Raw genomic sequence first — 14,193 nt, forward strand, 5'->3', positions numbered from 1 at the left:
ATTCCTGGTTAGGGAGGCCACTCAGATATCTGAAGGGTGGGCTCAGTACAGCAGAATTTGTTGTTGGTCTCCAGCTGGGACATGCCTTATGAATGTAAGTTCCTCCTAGGCAGGGAATGTGTCTTTGACACTGCCAAGCACTTGGTTCACTGCATTGCATCCAGCAGTTACTCAATAAATACTTGTATTACTCCCATCACTTTCACTGTTCTGGTGTTATTACTGAATAATCCCAGGCTGCCTCAGGATGCAGAAGTGGGCAGCTCGTGGGAACATTAGTGCTTGCTGATCAGGCTTTTCTGCTCCATTCTGGAATGGAACTTTTATGATTCCTTATTCGTCCTTGGCACCTGAGGAGGAAAGGTCAGCGATTTGTTTATCAGCTAGCTCGTTATCTCCCAACTCTTAAGATATACTGCAGAAATAAATTAATCTTACATCCAGGTATCTCATGAAGGGAGATCTGATTTATTCTTCTCCTGGGATTTTGGATAGATTTAGATATGAGTGTGTCATTTTTGCTTTTTTTGTTCTTCCTGACTCACCTCACTTATGGAATTCCTTACTGCCAATTCCTGACCTATATTGACAACATACCATCATGTCCTTGTGGAAAAAGCGCAGCCCTGGGAGTTAGAGAATCTGGGTTCTAATCTCAGCCCTTCGACCTGTCTACTGTGGGACCTTGGACAAGGCACTTAACTTCTTTGTGCCACAGTTACCTCATCTGTAAAATGGGAATTAAAACTGTGAGCCCATGTGGGACATGGACTGTGTCCAACCTGATTAATTTGTATCTACTCCAGCATTTAGTACAGTGCCTGGTACATAGTAAGCACTTAACAAATAGCATTAAAAAACATTCCAGAGTCACTCTAAGAGAATATACCAGTGAAGCAGGATCAGCAAGTTCCCCTTTAACTTTATCCAATCTCCTACAGTAATCTCTGCTTCCACCCAGGAAGTGAGTCTTCCTGCTTCCAATGTCACTTCAGGTCTAGGCCATTTCTGAGGTCCAAATAATTTGGAGTGCTCCCTGGCTGAGATTTTACACAACCCCTTCAAGGGCAGTGATGCCTAATGGAAAGAGCATGGGCCAGGAAGTAAGAGGACCTGAGTTCTCATCCCAGCTCTGCCATTTATCTGCTGTATGACATTGGACAAGTCACTTAACTTCTCTGTGCCTCAGTTCCCTCATCTTCAAAATGAGAATCAAGACTATGAGCCTTATGTGGGACAAGGATTGTGTCAAACCTGATTAACTTGTATCTACCCCAGTGCTTAGTTCACTGCCTTGCACATAGTAAGGAATTAACAAATACCATAAACAAAAAAAATGTCATTGCCAGTTATGCTGTCATTATGTCTGTGCTTGGAAGACTCCTTTTCTGACCACCAAGGAAAAGGAAGACGTCTCCCTAACTGCCTCACCCCCCTTTCTACTCCATTTATCATTTCTCTTTCCCCAATTTACATACTCCAAACCTCATAAATCTGGCTCCCCAACATTCAATGTCCCCCTAGGTCTCAGGGAGGACCAAACTGCTCACCATAAATGAATAGGCAGCACCTGACCTCTTTTGTCCGAGGTCACCCAGCAGACAAGTGGTGGAGCCGGGATTAGGACTCAGGTCCTTCTGATTCCCTGGCTGATGCTCTATCCACTAAGCCATGCTGCTTCTCACTAAGGCACAGTGCTTCAATTTCTTTTTCAGTCTAAATCTCTCCTCTATTTTCTATGCAGTCAACAAATGTCAGGGAAGCTGGAACTCAATGAAAGAGAACATGGCCTCCTATGGAGATGGTCCTGGGAATAGGAGCTCAGCAAGACTTGCAGCCCTGAAGGAGGAGCTGTGCAGTGGCCAACAGGGTAAGGAGAGGAGAGACTCAGAAAGACTAATGAGGACCTGCCCAGAAATCAAGATTGCTGGTCTAAGAATGGGAAAACTAAAATGATGGTACCTTGCACGATTTTCCTTGAAGCTGAGGAAACATTTTCAGTCTGGTGCTTTTTCAGAAAGGCTTTCCATTGAGAATATATCAGTCTTACCTAGCCATGTTTTCGAGAGAAACCAGGGATGGGGAGGATGTGGGAGGGTGGATCAAGGAGGGGTGAGAGTAGGGAGGCTGAACTGGGGGATGCTCACATCTGCCAAATTAGCACATTTACCCTCTTCAAAGCCTACTGAAAGCTCACCTCATCCAGGAAGACTTCCCAGACCAGGCTCCCCCTTTTCCTCTGCTCCTCTTCCCCTCTCCCTTGCCCCAACTCCCTCTCTTTGCTCTACACCCCAACCTGCCCCACAGTGTTTGCATATATATGTACAAATTTATTATTCTGCTTATTTTATTAATGGTATGTATATATCTGTAATTCTATTTATTTATATTGATGCTATTGATGCCTGTTTACTTGCTTTGTTTTGATGACTGTCTCCCCCCTTCTAGACTGTGAACCCATTGTTGGGTAGTGATTGTCTATTTGTTGCTGAATTGTACTTTCCAAATGCTTAGTACAGTGTTCTGCACACAGTAAGCGCTCAGTAAATACAATTGAATGAATGAATGAATGAGAGGGGCACAGACAGAGCCCTGCTGCTCCACCAGGATCAGCTTCACTCCCTGTAGGCTCACTCCCCGAGGAAGGTGCACGAGGTGGAGAGTAGAAACTCAGGAACCATGGCGCTCATGTCTTTTCATGAATTCTGGGAGGCCTCTGCTGTGTTCCATCTAGCTCTATATCTCTCCACCTGCCCCTGCCTAGTCTTTGCTGATGGCTCTGTTGGATTCTTCCTATTCCATGTAAGACACGGGGAATCCAATCTACAGTGGGGAAATAGAAATGAGGTGAGTCCTTAGTTCAAGGAATAATCATAAGGGCAATTTTTCTAATATTGAGGCATTCAGCACATGATTTGTATAATTGCAAAAATATTTTGATGATTACCTCTGAGATTTGGGCTAAAAATAGTGGGATATATTTATGAATACTGATAATAGGCTGTAGAAAGCAGGAAGCAGGAGGCCAATCTTGGGAACATGGGTGCAATTCCTTGGTTTTTGTTGTAGGAACCAAAGTCATGGGAAGTGATGCCATCCAAATATCTGTCTTTGTTCTTGTTCTTGCCCAGGTACAATTTGTAAACTCTGCCCCTCAGGGTGGTGGCTGAATTGTAGCAGGTGTTACTACTTCTCAGAAGAGAGGCGCAGCTGGGAAGCTGGTGCCACAGACTGTGCCAACAGGAAATCTAAGCTCTGGGTCCTGGAGAATGAGCCTGAAGTGGTGAGAATAGGGTAGACCTCAGGGTCCAAATTTCCACCCCATATTTACCAGAATGAGCTGGGATTGCTGTATGGCATCCAACTGCATTCTGGTAATGAACCTGAGAGCCTTCATCCTCCCCAAAATGGGAGTCTGGGGGGAAGTTTGAGGTTGTGTCCTCCTGGCAGAGCTCTGAGCTGGTTGTCATGCCCAGAGTGGGATAATAATAATAATGTAGGTATTTGTTAAGCGCTTACTATGTGCAGAGTACTGTTCTAAGCGCTGGGGTAGATAGAGGGTAATCAGGTTGTCCCACGCGAGCCTCACAATTAATCCCCATTTGCCAGATGAGGTAACTGAGGCACAGAGAAGTTAAGTGACTTGCCCACAGTCACACAGCTGACAAGTGGCAGAGCTGGGATTCGAACTCATGTCCTCTGACTCCCAAGCCTGTGCTCTTTCCACTGAGCCACGCTGCTTCTCTAATAGAAGCCTGGGGGTCGGTGAGGGCTGAGGGATTGTCAGGGCTCAGTCTGTTTACATTGACTCCACAGGACTGTATCACTGAGATGAAAGGAAGAGATGAGTATTACTGGATCCGGTACAATTATAACACAATCCAGGGACAGTGGACATGGCTGGACAACACTGGATTCTCCGGATACAGGTGGGCCCCGCTGTAAGTTTGGAATGCTGTGCTGAGCCAGTCAGTGCAGGAGAACAGCACAGTAGGTTCTCATAACTGAACCTTTGTTATCCATTTCCCTTTAAAACTGTTCAGGTTCATTTCCAAGTAGATCCATATCACCATCCACTGCTCCTCCCTCTACTTCATGCTGACTATAGGTTGTGGGGAGCAATGAGAAGGACCATAGAGAGACTTCCTCTCCCATCATTGACTGGGGAGGTAGAACAGACTGGTTCCAGTGCATGAGGCAGGTTGGGACTGCTCAGTGGGGAAAGGAGAGATTTATACTCCCTTTCTTCACTGTGATGAAGAAGAGTCATTGAAACCTCTTTGTGCCCATCCCCACTGGAGATGCTGACTGGGGTTCTGGGAACAAGGGAAGTCAAAGGGCGGGGGGAATATCCTCTTCTGGGTCTGGCCTACAAAGAACTAGGAGACTTCCATGATCAAACCTCCTGTCTGCTCACACATTGGGCATCACTACTTGCTGCTCCCAGTTTACTGATTTACTTGCTTCCCAACAATGATTTTTTTTATTTCCACCTATCAACCAATTTCCACCTATCAACCAATAGTGTTTATTTAGCCCTTACTTTGTTCAGAACTCTGTACTAAGAACTTGGGAAAGTACAGTGGAGTTCATAGATGATCTCTGCCCTCAAGAAGCTTACAATAATGTGGGACGTGGTCTCTTTAGTCTCTTGACTGGGTTTCTGGCAGTCACTTAAAGCAAAATTGATTCAAAGAAAAATCAGTTCTCTAGCTCCCTATCCATCAGAAACCCTATATTCCACTTATAATGTCCTGCCTTAAGAGAAACAAGAAGGAGATGGGAATAACAAAAGTCTCCTTGAGACATGGGCTTATTAAGATTATTATTAAGCAAGCTTCTTGTGGACAGAACCAAGTGGAAACAGGTCCAAAACAGAGTGAAAAGCAAACACTTGTTTATATAGTATCTATACTTATATATACATATGTGCTGTGGGGAAGGGAGAGAGGATTGAATGAAGGAGCAAGTATGAGTGGCCCAGAGGGGCATGGGAGAAGAAGAGAGGAGAGGGTTGTAGTAGGACAGATTTGCAGAGAGCATGTCAAGAGGGAAGGAGTTCCTGGCAGAAGGCAAGATGTGAACAAAAGGTCGGCAGCCAGAGAAATGAGGAGGCCCAGTGTCCAGCAAGTCAGACTGACAACCCTCTCCAGATTTGACTTGGAGGCATCTTTATTGCTCTCTCTAAGGGAAAATGGAGACTAGATTCTGTTACATTCCATCTCTTTTTTTCCCAGACTGATGTGGAAGAGGCTGGGCCCTGCCCTCTTCAGACCCAACAAAGACCAGCACAGGCCTTGCCCCCACATCTTACGCAGTTACAATCCAGTGGACAGTAAATCACCAGAAAAAGCAAGGCCTAACTGAAAGATTTCTGGGGTTTTATTCCCATCTCCACCAATTATATGCTGGGTGACCTTGGGCAACTCACTTCAATTTCTTTGTGCCTCAGTTTCCTCATCTGTAAAATGGAGAGTAATTTCTACTCCCTCTTACTTAGATTGTGATCCCTCTGTCATACAGGGACTTTGTCCAACCTGTTTATTTCATTTCCATCACAGCACTAAGTACCATGTTTTGCTCAGAGTAAATACTTAACAAATAAAATAATAGCAATAATAATGACTAATAAAACATTCTCTTCTTTTTTCAGGGTAAAAGAAATTAAAAACTTTACAGGAAAGGACTGTGCCTCTTTCAAGAAAAGAAATTCATTTGCTCCTGAAAATTGTAACCCTTCACATTACTGGATCTGTAAGAGAAATGTGACTGTGCTGATAACCTGAGCCACTGGAGGAAAGTTCCCATTAGCCTTTTTCTGTTAGTTGGGAGTGGTATTCATTGTCCTCAGGATTAAAATCCAAGCCAATGATTTTGGACACCTAAATGATCCTGCCTCCCACCTCCTCTCAGAATAGTAATTTTTCACCAGGTCATGAGACTGTAGTTCTAGCCAGGATGGGAGAAAGCCTGTTGAGAGTAAGGATAATAATAATAATAATGTTGGTATTTGTTAAGCACTTACTATGGGCAGAGCACTGTTCTAAGTGCTGGGGGAGATACAGGGTCATCAGGTTGTCCCACGTGAGGCTCACAGTTAATCCCCATTTTACAGATGAGGTAACTGAGGCACAAAGAAGTTAATGTATATGCAAAACCAAATAAATGATAAAATTATACTTTGCAATTCTTCTTTGCCTTGGGAAAGGGAACTGGGAAGAGTAAAGCTGGTTTATGGAGTCTGTGCAGTAATAGAATCAGGAAACAAGGGAGAAATTCAGGAGGTATGAGTGGAGCCACATTGCAGAAACTATAAGAGTGAGGAGGACCCTACTTTTTACTGTGCAACACTTTTGCCCAAAATTTATGTGGCTTCAGAGTTAAGGGAGAAGTGGTCATCATGAACACAGAGGCTCCAAGAGCTTCAGCAGATGAGTGTATGTTTGTGTGCATATGTGTATACCTTTCACCAGCATGGCATAGTGGATTGAGGCCTGGGAGTGAGAATGTATGAGTTCTAATCCTGGCTCTGCAATTTGTCTACTCTGTAACCTTAGGCAAGTCTCCCCCTGGCTTCAGGACATCTCCATCTGGATCTCCTCCTGCCACCTAAAACTCAGCATGTTCAAGACTGAGCTCCTTATCTTCCCCTCCAAACCATGTCCTCTCCCTGACTTTCCTGTCACTGTGGGCGGCACTACCATCCCTCCTATCTCACAAACCCGCAACCTTAGGGTCATCTTTGACTCTGCTCTCTCATTCACCCCACACATCCACTATGTCACCAAAACCTTCTGGTCTCACCTTCACAACATCACCAAGATCCGCCCTTTCCTCTCCATCCAAACCGCTACCTTGTTAGTAGAAGCAGCGTGGCTCAGTGGAAAGACATGGGCTCGGGAGTATGAGGTCATGAGTTCGAATCCCGGCTCTGCCACTTTTCAGCTGTGTGACTGTAGGCAAGTCACTTAACTTCTCTGTGTTTCAGTTACCTCATCTGTAAAATGGGGATTAACTGTGAGCCTCACATGGGACGACCTGATTACCCTGTATCTACCCCAGCACTTAGAACAGTGCTTGGCACATAGTAAGCGCTTAACAAATACCAACATTATTATTATTATTAGTAGTACAATCACTCATCATATCCCGACTGGATTACTGTATCAGCATTTTTTCTGATCTCCCAACCTCCTGTCTCTCCCTACTTCAGTCTATACTTCTGAATAATTCTAGGCAGCAGATTATCTTTCTACAGAAACCCTCTGGGCATGTCACTCCCCTCCTCAAAAATCTCCAGTGGTTGCTTATCATCCTTCGTATCAAGCAAAAACTCCTCACTATTGGCTTCAAAGCTCTCCATTACCTTGCCCCCTCCTAACTCACATCCCTTCTCTCCTTCTACAGCCCAGCCTGCACACTCTGCTCCTCTAGTGCTCACCTCCTCACTGTGCCTCGTTCTCGCCTGTCCTGCCTTCGACCCCTGGCCCACATCCTACCTCTGGCCTGGAATGCCCTCCCTCCTCATATCCTTCAAACTAGCACACTTCCTCCATTCAAAGCCCTACTGAAAGCTCACCTCCTCCACAAGGCCTTCACATACTGAGACCCCCTTTTCCTCTGCTCCTCCTCCTCTCCCCTTCACCCCGATTACCTCTCTCTGCTCTACCCCCTCTCCACCCCACAGACCTTAGGTATATATGTGCATATATATCATTCTATTTATTTTATTAATGGTGTCCTATATCTATAACATATATCTATAATTCTATTTATTGATGCTATCGAAGCCTCTCTACTTATTTTGTTTTGTTTTGTTGTCCATCTCCCCACTTCTAGACTGTGATGCCATTGTTCGGTAGGGATTGTCCCTCTCTGTTGCCGAATTGCACTTTACAATTGCAATGACTGAGTGCAATTACTGAGTGCACACAGTAAAGCACTCAACAAATATGATTGAATGAGTGAATGAATGAATGAATGAACTTCTCTGTACCTCAGTTACCTCACCTGGAAAATGGGGATTATGAATGTGAGTCCCAGATGGGACAGGGACTGTGTCCAACCCAATTTGCTTGTATCCACTGCAGCTCTTAGTAGAGTGCCTGGCACACAGTAAGTGCTGAACAAATACCATTCTCATTCACCTCTCAGGGTGAGAAAAATATGTTTTCATGGCAGTAGTGGAGCTGTGAAGGGAAGTGGAAGTGTGGAGGGGCTGGGCAATGGGGGTTGTATAAACCATTTGTTCTTACCGGGGTCATGGAGGGAGATTCTCCCAAGACCCCAGCTCAGAACGGTATGGGGAGGGGGAAGAACAGACCTTACTGGAACACATAGGGTGATATTGGAGGAGGGAAGAAGGGAAATCATTTCTGAGAGGATGTTATCTTTCAAATAGCCTCTCTAACCTCTATCTGGAGGAGTGCATAAGGTACTACAAGGAAAAGGTATTTGACCACATTTCCTAGAAAGCCAAGGGGCTGCTTGTTGTTCTTAGACAGGAACTGGGAATAATGAAGCTTCCCAAAAGGCCTTAACAACTGAGTGTTAGAAGCACATTTGTTCCTTCACCTCCCTCTTCCTCTACATGCCACTGGTATCTTTAACTGCACTCTGTGATAATCTTTGTCACTGGGATTTCATCATTATGAACTATAACTTATTTAATTTCACACAGCCCACAAAGGTGATCAGAAAAGCTGATGCAGTATTTCGCTGCTTCTTCCACTGTCTATTTTAAAATACTTTAGTCTCCAGTTTAGCGACAAGGGTTGGAGTAGGACAGATTTGCAGGGAGCATGTCAAGAGGGAAGGAGTTCCTGGCAGAAGGCAAGATGTGAACAAAAGGTTGGCAGCCAGAGAGATAAGAAGGAGGCCCACTGTCCAGTGAGTCAGACTGACAGCGCTCTCCACATTTAACTTGCAGGCATCTTTATTGCTCTCTCTAAGGGAAAACGCAGACTAGATTCTGTTAGACTCCATCTCCTTTTTTCCCAGACTGATGTGGAAGAGGCCTGGCCCTTCCCTCTTCAGTCCCAACGAAGACCAGCACAGGCCTTGCCCCCACATCTTACACAGTCACAATCCAGTGGACAGTAAATCACCAGAAAAAGCATGGCCTAACTGAAAGAGTTTTGGGGTTTTATTCCAACCACCAATTATATGCTGTGGGACCTTGGGCAACTCACTTCAACTTCTTTGTGCCTCACTTTCCTCATCTGTAAAATGGGGAGTAAATTCTACTCTCTCCTACTTAGACTGTGATCTCCATGTCAAACAGGGACTTTGCCAACCTGTTTATTTCATTTCCATCACAGAACTAGGTACCATGTTTTGCTCAGAGTAAATACTTAACAAATATAATGATAGCAATAATAATGAGTAATAATAATAACATTCTCTTCTTTTTTCAGCATGAAAGAAATTAAAAACTTTACAGGAAAGGATTGTGCTGCTTTCAAGAAAACAAATTTATTTGCTCCTGAAAATTGTAACGCTTCACATTACTGGATCTGTAAGAGCAATGTGAATGTGCTGATGACCTGAGCCCCTGGAGGAGAGTTCCCAGAAGCCCTTTTCTGTTAGTTGAAAGTGGTATTCATTGTCCTCAGGATTAAAATCCAAGCCAAAGATTTTGGATGTCTAAATGATCCTGCCTCCAACCTCCTCTCAGAATAATAGTTTTTCACCAGGTCATGAGACTTTGGTTCTAGCCAGCATGGGAGAAAGCCTGAAGAGAGTAGGGATAATATATATGCAAAACCAAATAAATGATAAAGTTATAGTTTGCAATTCTTCTTTGACCTGGGAAAGGGAACTGGGAAGAGTAAAGCTGGGTTATGGGTTATGGGCTATGAGTTATGGGTGTGAGTGGAACCACATTGCAGAAACTATAATGGTGAGGACCCTACTTTCTACTGTGTGATACTTTTGCCCAAAATTTATGTGGCTTCAGAGTTAAGGGAGAAGTGGTCATCATGAACACAGAGGCTCCAAGAGGTTCAGCAGATGAGTTTGTGTATGTGTGCATATATGTATGCCTTTCACCAGCATGACTTAGTGGACTGATGCCTGGGAGTGAGAAGGTATGAGTTCTAATTCTGGCTCTGCAATTTGTCTGCTCTGTTACCTTAGGCAAGTCTCTCCCTGCCTTCAGGACATCTCCATCTGGATGTCCTCCCACCACCTAAAACTCAACATGTTCAAGACTGAGCTCCTTATCTTCCCTCCTAAACCATGTCCTCTCCCTGACTTTCCTGTCACTGTGGGCGGCACTACCATCCTTCCTTTCTCACAAGCCCGCAACCTTGGTGTCATCCTTGACTCTGCTCTCTCATTCATCCCACACATCCAATATGTCATCAAAACCTGCTGGTCTCACCTTCACAACATCGCCAAGATCCGCCCATTTCCTCTCCATCCAAACCGCTACCTTGTTAGTAAATCACTCATCATATCCCGTCTGGTTTACTGTATCAGCCTTCTTTCTGATCTCCCAACCTCCTGACTCTCCCTACTTCAGTCTATACTTCTGAATAATTCTGGTCAGCAGATTATCTTTCTACAGAAACCCTCTGGGCATGTCACTCCCCTCCTCAAAACTCTCCAGTGGTTGCCCATCCACCTTCGTATCAAGCAAAAACTCCTCACTACTGGCTTCAGAGCTCTCCATCACCTTGACCCCTCCCAACTCACATTCCTTCTCTCCTTCTACAGCCCAGCCCGCACACTAGCCAGCCCGCACACTATGCTCCTCTAGTGCTCACCTCCTCACTGTTCCTCGTTCTCGCCTGTCCTGCCTTCGACCCCTGGCCCACATCCTACCTCTGGCCTGGAATGCCTTCTCTCCTCATATTGGCCAAACTAGCACACTTCCTCCATTCAAAACCCTACTGAAAGCTCACCTCCTCCAGGAGGCCTTCACATACTGAGCCCCCCTTTTCCTCTGCTCCTCCTCCTCTCCCCATCACCCTGATTACCTCTCTCTGCTCTACCCCCTCCCCACCCCACAGAACCTGGGTATATATGTACATATTTATTATTCTATTTATTTTATTAACGGTGTCCTATATCTTTAACATATATCTATAATTCTATTTATTTTTGTTGATTCTATTGATGCTTCTCTACTTATTTTGTTTTGTTGTCCGTCTCCCCCCTTCTAGACTGTGATCCCATTGTTGGGTAGGGATTGTCCTTCTTTGTTGCCAAATTGCACTTTACAAGTGCTTAGTGCTCTGCACACAGTAAAGCACTCAACAAATATGATTGAATGAGTGAATGAATGAATGAATGAACTTCTCTGTACCTCAGTTACTTCACCTGGAAAATGGGGATTATGAATGTGAGTCCCACATGGGACAGGGACTGTGTCCAACCCCATTTGCTTGTATCCACCGCAGCTCTTAGTAGAGTGCCTGGCACACAGTAAGTGCTGAACAAATACCATTCTCATTCACCTCTCAGGGTGAGAAAAATATGATTTCATGGCAATAGTGGAGCTGTGAAGGGAAGTGGAAGTGTGAAGGGGCTGGGCAGTGGGGATTGTATAATCCATTTGTTCTTACCTGGGTCATGGAGGGAGATTCTCCCAAGACCCCAGCTCAGAACGGTATGGGGAGGGGGAAGAACAGACCTTACTAGAATACGTAGGGTGATATTGGAGGAGGGAAGAAAGGGAATCATTTCTGAGAGGATGTTATCTTCCAAATAACTTCTCTTACTGGAGTGCATAAGGTACTACAAGGAAAAGGTATTTGACCACATTTCCTAGAAAGCCAAAGGGCTGCTTGCTGTTCTTAGACAGGAACTGGAAATAATGAAGCTTCCCAAAAGGTCTTAACAACTGATTGGTAGGAGCCCATTCGTTCCTTCTCCACCCTCTTTCTCTACATACTACTGGTATCTTTAACTCCACTCTGTGGTAATCTTTGTCACTGGGGTTTCATCATTATGAACTATAACATTTAATTTCACACAGCCCACAAAGGTGATCAGAAAAGCTGATGCAGTATCTTGCTGCTTCTTCCACTGTCTGTTTTAAAATACTTTAGTCTCTAGCTTAGCGACAAGGGAATAGGGAAAGGGAAGATGGAGGACATTCAGTGAGTTTGCTTCCACTCTCCCCATCTCCAGAGCAGTGGCTGGGTCCATGGAGGGTCTGCCCCAGATAGACACACCCTCTGCCCTCTGAGAAGCTGGGCCATGACTTATGGCCAGAGGAAGGTACAGGGATTGTGAGGCTCATGGGTAGCAGTGGAAGGTGACAGCAGCAACCCACAGCTGAAAGGAGATGAGTGCGGTGAAGCACTGGGGTTAGGGATGGGAAAGGATACTGATTTTGATTGTTCAGTAATATTTTCTCTGTCTCTGTCTCTGTCTCTCTCTCTCTCTCTCTCTGTTTTTTAATGTTCTAAGCCCTAGGGTAGATAAAGATAATCAGGTTAGACACAGTCCATGTCCCACATATAACTCACAATCCTAATCTACTTTTTACAGTTGAGTTATCTAAGGCACAGAGAAATTAAGCAACTTGCCCAAGGTCACACAGCAGACAAGAGGTAGAGCTGCAATTAGAACCAAGGTCCTCCTGACTCCCAGGTTGATTCTCCTTGCACTAGGCCATCATGCTGGGTTTCTGTGACCCATTATGATCTAAGACTACCTGGCAACTGGAAAGAGAGAGATAGAGATACACAGAAACAGATTTCTACTGCTTACATTTGTGTTTGATGCTAATGAAGTTCTCTGGAATTCTTGTGAGGAAAAAAATGTTGGTGTTCTAGAGCAAATAAAAATCACTGGCTTTGGAAAGATGTGAGGAAGAGAAAAATTTGATCCCAGATGAGCAGACAGTGTGGGGCTGTGATAGAGCAGAGTCATTTGTGTCTCTTTCCACCACCTCTACTCTCTCCTTTGCACTTTCATATCCCGGCTCAGCCACTTGTCAGCTGTGTGACTTTGGGCAAGTCACTTAACCTCTCAGTGCCTCAGTTCTCTCATCTGTAAAATGGGGATTAAGACTGTGAGCCCCACATGGGACAACCTGGTTCCCCTGTGTCTACCCCAGCGCTTAGAACAGTGCTCGGCACATAGTTAGCGGTTAACAAATACCAACATTATTATTATTATTACCTCAAAAAATGCATAAGCATGCACAGGGATTAAGAACTGGGTACATTCTAGAAGGAAACATATAGAATCTTTCAGTGAAGAAACAGGTGACAAGTAGTGTATAAAAGAAATGGCAAAAGTTTTCAACAGAATTCTTCTCCAATCACATTATTATCTGTAGGTAGGCAAGAAACACTGCAGTCATATTCTCCTATTACAATTAAAGACAAAAATATTTTTGCCCCATTTGTAACTTGGAACAAAAGACTAATGACCTCTCTTAAACATAGCTGAGGATATCTGCTCAAATAAAAGCCTTGTCCAGGGAGGAGGAAGCACAAAGCCAGATCAGGTAAGACTAGTCATCCAGGAAGTTCCCAAATTGCTGGTAAGTTTATGTTTTTTTTAAAACCATCATCACCACCAGTGGTAACTATTGAATGCTTAATGTGTGCAGAGCACTGTACTATGCATGTGGGAGAGTACAATACAACAGAGCTTACAATATAGTCTAATTATGCATTTATTGGAATCCAGAAGTTTTCTAAGGGTTTATGTTACTAGAGTTGGGCTTGATTTAGTGGTTAAATACTAGTTACAGTCCATTAAGAATATAGTTTGTGTGATTTTTCCAGAATACTCATCTCTCTCATTCAACCCACATATTCGAAATCACCTATTCAATCTGCCCTGGCCCTTTTTACCTCCATCCTTTGCATGATTTTTTCCAGTAGAAAATTTGAATAATCAAATTCCCCATGCCATTGAGAAGCAGCATGGCTTGGTGGAAAGAACACCGTCTGGGAGTCAGAGGTTCTGGGTTCTTATCCCAACTCCTCCTCTTGTCTGGTGTGTGTTCTTGGTCAAGTCTTTTAGCTTCTCTATGCCTCAGTTACCTCATCTGTGAAGTAGGGATTAAGACTGTGAGACCTATGTGGAACATGGATTGTGTTAAGGAAGCAAGTTGAGATGATGCAGAAGGGAGGGGGAGCTAAGGAAAAGGGGGTTCAGTCTCGGAAGGCCTCTTGAAGGAGGTGCACCTTCAGTAGGGCTTCAAAGGGGGAAGAATGATTGGTG

The 14,193-nt window shown here is 44.4% G+C and overlaps 1 long non-coding RNA gene across 1 annotated transcript; it reads left to right on the plus strand.

Annotated features, from left to right (window-relative positions):
* The first annotated feature begins 3,137 nt into the window (after positions 1 to 3,137).
* Positions 3,138 to 5,887, plus strand: LOC114817907. The gene is made up of 3 exons (XR_005660958.1): positions 3,138 to 3,283; positions 3,817 to 3,929; positions 5,654 to 5,887. It is a non-coding gene; the product is annotated as an uncharacterized LOC114817907 (long non-coding RNA).
* Positions 5,888 to 14,193: the final 8,306 nt, after the last annotated feature.

Source organism: Ornithorhynchus anatinus, chromosome 17, assembly GCF_004115215.2.
Source record: "Ornithorhynchus anatinus isolate Pmale09 chromosome 17, mOrnAna1.pri.v4, whole genome shotgun sequence".
In the NCBI taxonomy this organism is placed as follows: domain Eukaryota; kingdom Metazoa; phylum Chordata; class Mammalia; order Monotremata; family Ornithorhynchidae; genus Ornithorhynchus; species Ornithorhynchus anatinus.